Raw genomic sequence first — 9791 nt, forward strand, 5'->3', positions numbered from 1 at the left:
TCATTTCCGGTATCGGCCACAGGAGGTACCCTCCCCCTTATTTTCTTGCTTTCTTCCACGTGCAACGACGAACGCTCCTTGCCTTGCCCCGCGCGGCACGGTGCTTATTATAGTACCTAGCTAAAGGGTCACTGCGAAAGATACTCAAGAAAAATGGTATTCCTTGTCAAAATACGTCCTCCTCAGTGTAGTTTCCACAGCCCAAAGCTAGAAAACCAAGCCTGCAAGGCTCCAATCACCCATCAACAACGTCAGAAGAAGAACCTTGGTCTGCTAGCTCCTCCTTGCAAGTGTGACAAGGCGCCATGCTTTCTCAGTCTCTGCTCGCGCTTGGTTTGCTCCTCCTGCTGAGCCTGAGCCTCGACGGAGAGGTGGCTCTAGCGGCGGAAGACGGCGAGTTCGCCTACCAAGGCTTCGCCACAGCGAACCTTACGCTGGATGGCCTCGCCACCGTCGTGCCCAACGGCCTCCTGCTGCTCACCGACACGGAGTCCGCGAACACGGGCCAGGCCTTCCACCCCGCGCCACTCCAGTTCCTCGAAAGTTCCACCACAACGACGAATAGCACCACCATGGCGCGGTCCTTCTCCGTGACCTTCGTGTTTGCCATTTCGTCCAGGTACGATGGCCTGACCAGCTACGGGCTTGCGTTCATGGTCGCTCCGACCTCAAACCTCTCGGCTGCGAACGGCGGGCGGTACATGGGCCTCCTCAACGCGACAAACGGCACGGCGAGCAACCGCATCCTGGCGGTCGAGCTCGACACCATCATGGACGTCGCGTTCCGCGACATCGACAGAAACCACGTCGGCATCGACGTCAACAGCCTCGTCTCACGGCAGGCCAAGCCGGCTGGGTACTACAACAACGAGAACGGCGCCTTCCAAGATCTGAGGTTGAACAGCCGCAGGCCGATGCAGGTGTGGGTGGACTACGACGCCCAAGCCAGGTGAATCAATGTGACATTAGCACCTGTGCAGGTACCAAGGCCCAGGAATCCTCTGCTCTCCGAGGTTATTGATCTCTCCACGGTCATGGTGGACGAAATGTACGTCGGCTTTTCTGCTTCTAGCGGTACTCCCGGTGACAATCACCACTCTGTCCTTGGATGGAGTTTCAGCTTCGACGGACCCGCCCCGACGCTTGACTTCTTCAAGCTTCCCGCCCTGCCACGCCTAGATCCCAAGCCTCGGTCCAAGATCTTGAACATTGTGTTGCCGCCAACTTGTCACGCCCAATATGCGACCCTATCCAAAAGGAACTCGAAGGTCCCACCAAGGATAGACCCGCATATTGAAACGCTTTTGCAAGGTGGATATCATTACATCAACATTACATAATAGATGGGGATACATACATAAGGCATACAATGCCACATGAATACAGCAATACAATACATAAGAGCATCATCCGACTACGGATGAAACACAAACAGAAACTCAAACGACATCCACCCTGCTAGCCCAGGCTGCCGACCTGGAACCTATCCCCTGATCGAAGAAGAAGCAGAAGAAGAACTCAACACAAGCAAGCATCGCTCTCGCATCATGATCATCGCATAACCTGTACCTGCAACTGTGGTTGTAGTAATCTGTGAGCCACGAGGACTCAGCAATCCCATTACCATGGGTATCAAGACTAGCAAAGCTTAAAGGAAAGGAAGGGGTAAAGTGGTGAGGCTGCAGCAGGGACTAAGCATATATGGTGGCTAACATACGCAGATAAGAGCGAGAAGAGAACAAGCGGAACGGTCGTCAACTAGTAATGATCAAGAAGTGATCCTGAACTCCTACTTACGTCAAACATAACCCAGAAACCGTGTTCACTTCCCGGACTCTGCTGAGAAGAGACCATCACGGCTACACACGCGGTTGATGCGTTTTAATTCGGATCTGGTGTCAAGTTATCTACAACCGGACATTAACAAATTCCCATCTGCCTATAACCACAGGCACGGCTTTCAAAAGATTATACCCTGCAGGGGTGTCCCAACTTAGTCCATGACAAGCTCTCGCGATCAATGAAGGAATAGACCTTCTCCCAGGAAGACCCGATCAGACTCGGAATCCCGGTTTACAAGATGTTTTGACAATGGTAAAACAAGACCAGCAAAGCCTCCCGTTGTGCTGACAAATCCCGATAGGAGCTGCACATATCTCGTTCTCAGGGCACACCGGATGAGCAAGACGTCGGGTTGGCATAGACCCTGGTTGCCCAGGGGGCGCCGGACATCGCTCGGTTCGGACCAACACTTAGACAAGCACTGGCCCGGGGGGGGCTAAAATAAAGATGACCCTCGGGTTGGCCGACCCAAGGGAAAGGGATAGGTGGTGGTGAGGCAAATGGTAAAACCAAGGTTGGGCCTTGCTGGAGGAGTTTTATTCAAAGCGAACTGTCAAGGGGGTCCAATAAATCACCCGACCGCGTAAGGAACGCAAAATCCGGGAACATAACACCGGTATGACGGAAACTAGGGCGGCAAGAGTGGAACAAAACACCAGGCAAAAGGCCGAGCCTTCCACCCTTTACCAAATATATAGATGCATTAATAATATAAGAGATATTGTGATATCCCAACCAAAATCCTGTCCACCAAGGAGAAATCTTCAACTTCACCTGCAACTAACAACGCTATAAGAGGGGCTGAGCAAAAGCGGTAACATAGCCAATCAACGGTTTGCATAGGAAAGGTGTCAAAGGTTAGAGGTTCATGGCAATTTGGGATGGCTTGAGGAGCAAAAGATAGGTAACGCAGCATAGTGATAGAACGAAGCAACTAGCATAGCAATGATAGTAGTGAGATCCAGGGTAGCGGTCATCTTGCCTGAAATCCCGCAAGGAAAAAGAACGAGTCCATGAAGAAGATGAAACCACAAAGACGAACCAAGCGTAGATGAACGAATCCTCACGATCACAACGAAACGGGAACTATCGAAAAGAAGCACACAATATAGTAAACACACCACACATGAACAAGGCATGATGCACGAACAAGCATGATGCATGACAAAGCTACATGAAGCTACTCATGGCAAGAGATGATGCAAACAAGAACAACACATCAAGGCAAGTTTAAATGAGGCCGGGAACAACATATAACAATTCCGGTAAGTCCTCATATGCAAATTTCGAAATTGGTCCAGATCTGAATAAACCTTATGTTCAAGTTGTTAAACAGCAAGTTAAGATGCACCAAGATGATCTACACGAGATTCTAGTCAAGTTACATATAAAGTTCATTTAATTCGGAGCTACGGCCTAGAAGACATGAGCAAAACAAGTTAAACATGGCATTGATGCAAAAAGCACCCAAACATCAAGCAAACACCTCAAAACATGAATGCAACATTATAATATGAAACTACATGCAATTCTAAGCAAATTTCATATAGAACACACTCAAAACGGAGCAACAGTTCAACACACACATGAAACAAGTTATAGCAATAATCTGTCCAAAACAGCAACTAGGCATATTGCAAGCATCAAAACAACATGCTACAGCACCCCAACAAGAAAACAGAAGTCATGGGCATGATGTACAAGTAATGCATTACAAAACATGAACACTGAGCTATCTCCAGAAATCACTAGAACATACTCAAACACACATGGTAAGATTGCAAGTTATAACAATTTCAGACTTTGCAGAAAATAACATCACGATGCAATGTTTAGAGCTATCAAACAATATGTTACATGAACTTATCATGGCAAACAAAGGCATGGCATGAATCTACTAATTGCATAGAACAAGAGTCCCTTACTGACCATAAGCCAAAAAGGATCGGAAAATATGATGGCACCCACGTAGACATAGCAAGTTATATTACAGATTCAAACATGGCAGGAACATAATTATGAAGGCATGTAGAAGAGCTTGTGCAACTCACTACAGAGCAAAACATGGCATGGAAAGGCAATCAACAGTAAGAAGACATATTTGTGAAGCTAAGCATGGCAATATCAAGGTCATAGAGTGCATGGATCACTAGCAAAACACATGGGAACAAGTGAACTTAATGTAAACAGGTTGACATCAACATTATGAAGCAACTTTGGAGCAAGATATGAACAATCTACGGAAAGCTATAAATGCAACCAGGGGCATGGATGGATAGAGGATGACATGTAGATCAAAACATGTTTATAGAACATCTCCAGATTATGCATAGAATGATTAGTAGAAGCATGTTTATATAGCATCACGAAATAACAGATTCAGCCTAGCAACACAGCAACATCATTAACACTACTTAACAAGCTCGATTCACTCACCACAAGTCATTGCATGACAATATAAGCATAGCATCATCAATAAGACATGTTTGTGTAACAAACCAAGTCAAGAACAAGTCCATATCATGCAAGGATCAACTATAGCAAGCTTGGCCAAATTGAATAACATGTAAACAATCTGCCAGGAAACATTTTGAAGCAAAAGTAGAGCACTCAAATGACATGCTAGACCACTCCATAATTGCAACAAATGCCATGAATGGATAGACAATAACCACATGTTCAAAACACCCTTACTGAAGTATCTCAAAATATGCATGGATCTCTCTGTAGCATCATGTTTACATGGCATCAAAATTACAGCAGAACAGGAATTAAAATCAGCATTAACACGAAGCCTACTTTGCATGCTTGTGCTAGTCACCACATTGATCACAAAAATACATGACAAGCACCTCTGTAAAGAATACATGGCATAGTTCAAAACACCTGAAGACATCAACCTCATAGGATGCACACATCAATCATGGCAAAAATGACAAAAGAGCTCGTTCTGATAACAGACAGCAGAAAACATTATGAAGCACTCTTACAATGACGATTCAGGCATCTAGATGACCTCAAATGAATATGATGCAATGGAATGAAATGATGTACTTGTCGAGGCGAACAATTTGACATATTACACGCACAAAACGGAGCTACGAATGCAGAGATACGGCATGACGAACATGGCATGAAAATTACTGCAGATTGGGGACTTAGGCAAATTTCGAGAAAAAAACAGATGAGCGTCAAATACTTAAAATGCGCACGGGCGGGATTTACAGAGGTAGCTCACCATGGGCTAAGCCCAGTTGAGGAGGAGGGAGCTGGGCCGGGCCTGGGCCTGTCGGAGCTAGGCCACGGGGCCCACGGGTCGCTCCTCCTCCCGATCCCACCGGATCGAGGGGAAGGCAGGGGGGTTCGGCGTGATGCCGGCGAGGCGGGGCGATGCTCCGGCGAGGAGGAGATGGCGGCGGGGGGCGAGCTCGCGGGGCCGCGCCGGCGGCGGACGGCGGCGCCCGAGGCGGCGGGGAGCGCGGGGGCCCGGCTCCGCCGCCCGCTCCGACGCCGAGCGCTCCGCCGCCGCCACTCGGGCCTCCGCCGCCAGCGCCGCCCGTCCCCGGCCAGCCCTGTGCCGCCCCTCGCCGGCCGGCGCTCGCCTCCGCCCCGCGCCCCGCGTCGGCCCCGCGAGGCCGCCCAGCCTCCCGTGCCGCCCTGCCCCTTCGCCCGGCCGCCGGTGCCGCCCGAGCTCATCGCCGCGCTGGTGCGCCGCCGCGGCCTCCGCCCCGCCGCCCGGTGCCTCCCCGGCCCAGATCCGGCTGGATTTGGGGAAGGAGACCCCGGATCCGTCCATCCCCGGCCTCCGCCCTGCCACGCCTAGATCCCAAGCCTCGGTCCAAGATCTTGAACATTGTGTTGCCGCCAACTTGTCACGCCCAATATGCGACCCTATCCAAAAGGAACTCGAAGGTCCCACCAAGGATAGACCCGCATATTGAAACGCTTTTGCAAGGTGGATATCATTACATCAACATTACATAATAGATGGGGATACATACATAGGCATACAATGCCACACGAATACAACATCACAATACATAAGAGCAACATCCGACTACGGATGAAATACAAACAGAAACTCAAACGACATCCACCATGCTAGCCTAGGCTGCCGACCTGGAACCTATCCCCTGATCGAAGAAGCAGAAGAAGAACTCAAAGCAAGCAAGCATCGCTCTCGCGTCATGATCATCGCAAAACCTGTACCTGCAACTATTGTTGTAGTAATCTGTGAGCCACGAGGACTCAGCAATCCCATTACCATGGGTATCAAGACTAGCAAAGCTTAAAGGAAAGGAAGGGGTAAAGTGGTGAGGCTGCAGCAGCGACTAAGCATATATGGTGGCTAACATACGCAGATAAGAGCGAGAAGAGAACAAGCGGAACGGTCGTCAACTAGTAATGATCAAGAAGTGATCCTGAACTCCTACTTACGTCAAACATAACCCAGAAACCGTGTTCACTTCCCGGACTCCGCCGAGAAGAGACCATCACGGCTACACACGCGGTTGATGCGTTTTAATTCGGATCTGGTGTCAAGTTATCTACAACCGGACATTAACAAATTCCCATCTGCCTATAACCGCAGGCACGACTTTCGAAAGATTATACCCTGCAGGGGTGTCCCAACTTAGTCCATGACAAGCTCTCGCGATCAATGAAGGAATAGACCTTCTCCCAGGAAGACCCGATCAGACTCGGAATCCCGGTTTACAAGACATTTCGACAATGGTAAAACAAGACCAACAAACCGCCCGATGCGCCGACAAATCCCGATAGGAGCTGCACATATCTCGTTCTCAGGGCAACATCGGATGAGACTAGCTACGAGTAAAACCAACCCTCAAGTTGCCCCGAGGTGGCCCCGCAGGCAGCTCAGTTCGGACCAACACTTAGACAAGCACTGGCCCGGGGGGGCTAAAATAAAGATGACCCTTGGGTTGGCCGACCCAAGGGAAGGGTATAGGTGGTGGTGAGGCAAATGGTAAAACCAAGGTTGGGCCTTGCTGGAGGAGTTTTATTCAAAGCGAACTGTCAAGGGGTCCTATAAATCACCCGACCGCGTAAGGAACGCAAAATCCGGGAACATAACACCGGTATGACGGAAACTAGGGCGGCAAGAGTGGAACAAAACACCAGGCAAAAGGCCGAGCCTTCCACCCTTTACCAAATATATAGATGCATTAATAATATAAGAGATATTGTGATATCCCAACCAAAATCCTGTCCACCAAGGAAAAATCTTCAACTTCACCTGCAACTAACAACGCTATAAGAGGGGCTGAGCAAAAGCGGTAACATAGCCAATCAACGGTTTGCATAGGAAAGGTGTCAAAGGTTAGAGGTTCATGGCAATTTGGGATGGCTTGAGGAGCAAAAGATAGGTAACGCAGCATAGCGATAAAACGAAGCAACTAGCATAGCAATGATAGTAGTGAGATCCAGGGTAGCGGTCATCTTGCCTGAAATCCCGCTAGGAAGAAGAACGAGTCCATGAAGAAGACGAACGGATGAAGCCGAACCAACCGTAGACGAACAAATCCTCACGATCGCAACGAAACATGAACTATCAAAAAGAAGCACACAACATGGTAAACACACCACACATGAACAAGACATGATGCACAACCAAGCATGATACATGACAAAGCTACATGAAGCTACTCTTGGCAAAAGATGATGCAAACAAGAACAACACATCAAAGCAAGTTTAAATGAGGCCGGGAACAACATAGAACAATTCCGGTAAGTCCTCATATGCAAATTCCGAAATTGGTCCAGATCTGAATAAACCTTATGTTCAAGTTGTTAAACATCAAGTTAAAATGCACAAAGATGATCTACACGAGATTCTAGTCAAGTTACATATAAAGTTCATTAAGTTCGGAGCTACGGCCTAGAAGATATGAGCAAAACAAGTTAAACATGGCATTGATGCAAAATGCACCCAAACATCAAGCAAACACCTCAAAACAAGGATGCAACATGATTATATGAAGTTACATGCAATTCTAAGCAAGTTTCATATAGATCACACTCAAAACGGAGCAACGGTTCAACACACACACATGAAACAAGTTTAAAGGACAAGCTGTCCAAAACAGCAAGTAGGCATATTGCAAGCACCAAAACAACATGCTACAGCATCTCAACATAATAACAAAAGGCATGGGCATGATGTACAGGTAAAGCACAACAAAACATGAACACTGAGCTAACTCCAGAAATCACTAGAACATGCTCAAACACACATGGTAAGATTGCAAGTTATAACAATTTCAGACTTTGCAGAAACTAACATCACGATGCAATATTCAGAGCTATCAAACAACATGTTACAGGAACTTATCATGGCAAACAAAGGCATGGCATGAATCTACTCAAAGCATAGATCAAAAGTCCCTTAGTGACCATAAGCCAAAAAGGATCAGAAAATATGATGGCACCCACGTAAACATAGCAAGTTATATTACAGATTCAAACATGGAAGGAACATAATTATGAAGGCATGTAGAAGAGCTTGTGCAACTCACTACAGAGCAAAACATGGCATGGCAAGGCACCCAACAGTAAGAAGACATATTTGTAAAGCTAAGCATGGCAATATCAAGGTCATAGGGTGCATGGATCACTAGCAAAACACATGGGAACAAGTGAACTTAATGTAAACAGGCTGACATCAACATTATGAAGCAACTTTGGAGCAAGATATGAACAATCTACAGCAAGCTATAAATGCAACCAAAGGCATGGATGGATAGAGGATGACATGTAGATCAAAACATGTTTATAGAACATCTCCATATTATGCATAGAATGATTAGTAGAAGCATGTTTATATAGCATCACGAAATAACAGATTCAGCCTAGCAAAACAGCAACATCATGAACCCTACTTAACAAGCTCGATTCACTCACTACAAGTCATTGCATGACAAGATAAGAATAGCATCATCAAGAAGACATGTTTGTGTAACAAAACAAGTCAAGAACAAGTCCATAGCATGCAAGGATCAACTATAGCAAGCTTGGCCAAATTGAATAACATGTAAACAATCTGCCAAAAAAACATTTTGAAGCAAAAGTAGAGCACTCAAATGACATGCTAGACCACTCCATAATTGCAACAAATGCCATGAATGGATAGACAATAACCACATGTTCAAAACACGCTTAATGAAGTATCTCAAAATATGCATGGATCTCTCTGTAGCATCATGTTTACATGGCATCAAAATTACAGCAGAACAGGAACTAAAATCAGCATCATCACGATGTCTAGTTTGCATGCTTGTGCTAGTCACCACATTGATCACAAAAATACATACCATACACCACTGTAAAGAAGTCATGGCATAGTTCAAAACATATGTAGACATCAACCTCATAGGATGCACACATCAATCATGGCAAAAATGACAAAAGAGCTCGTTCTGATAACAAACAGCAGAAAACATTACGAAACACTCTTACAACGATGATTCGGACATCAAGATGACCTCAAATGAACATGATGCAATGGAATGAAATGATGTACTCGTCGAGACGAACAATTTGACATATTACACGCACGAAACGGAGCTACGGATGCAGAGATACGGCACAACGAACATGGCATGAAAATAACTGCAGAACTAGGGACTTAGCAGAATTTGGACCTCGGGGAAAAAGTCAACCGCGGCGGATCTCGTCGGAGTCTCGCCGGAGTTGGGGCCAGGGTGGCCGGAGGACGAGGGAGAGGCTGGGAGGAGGCCGGGGATGGACGGATCCGGGGTCTCCTTCCCCAAATCCGGCCGGATCTGGGCCGGGGAGGCACCGGGCGGCGGGGCGGAGGCCGCGGCGGCGCACCAGCGCGGCGACGAGCTCGGGCGGCGCCGGCGGCCGGGCGAAGGGGCAGGGCGGCACGGGAGGCTGGGCGGCCTCGCGGGGCCGACGCGGGGCGCGGG

At 47.6% G+C, this 9791-nt stretch overlaps 1 pseudogene; it reads left to right on the forward strand.

Annotated features, from left to right (window-relative positions):
• The first annotated feature begins 265 nt into the window (after positions 1-265).
• Positions 266-9791, forward strand: part of LOC119360666 — a 31896-nt pseudogene continuing 22370 nt past the window's right edge.

The sequence above is a fragment of the Triticum dicoccoides genome, chromosome 2B (assembly GCF_002162155.2).
Source record: "Triticum dicoccoides isolate Atlit2015 ecotype Zavitan chromosome 2B, WEW_v2.0, whole genome shotgun sequence".
Lineage (NCBI taxonomy): Eukaryota > Viridiplantae > Streptophyta > Magnoliopsida > Poales > Poaceae > Triticum > Triticum dicoccoides.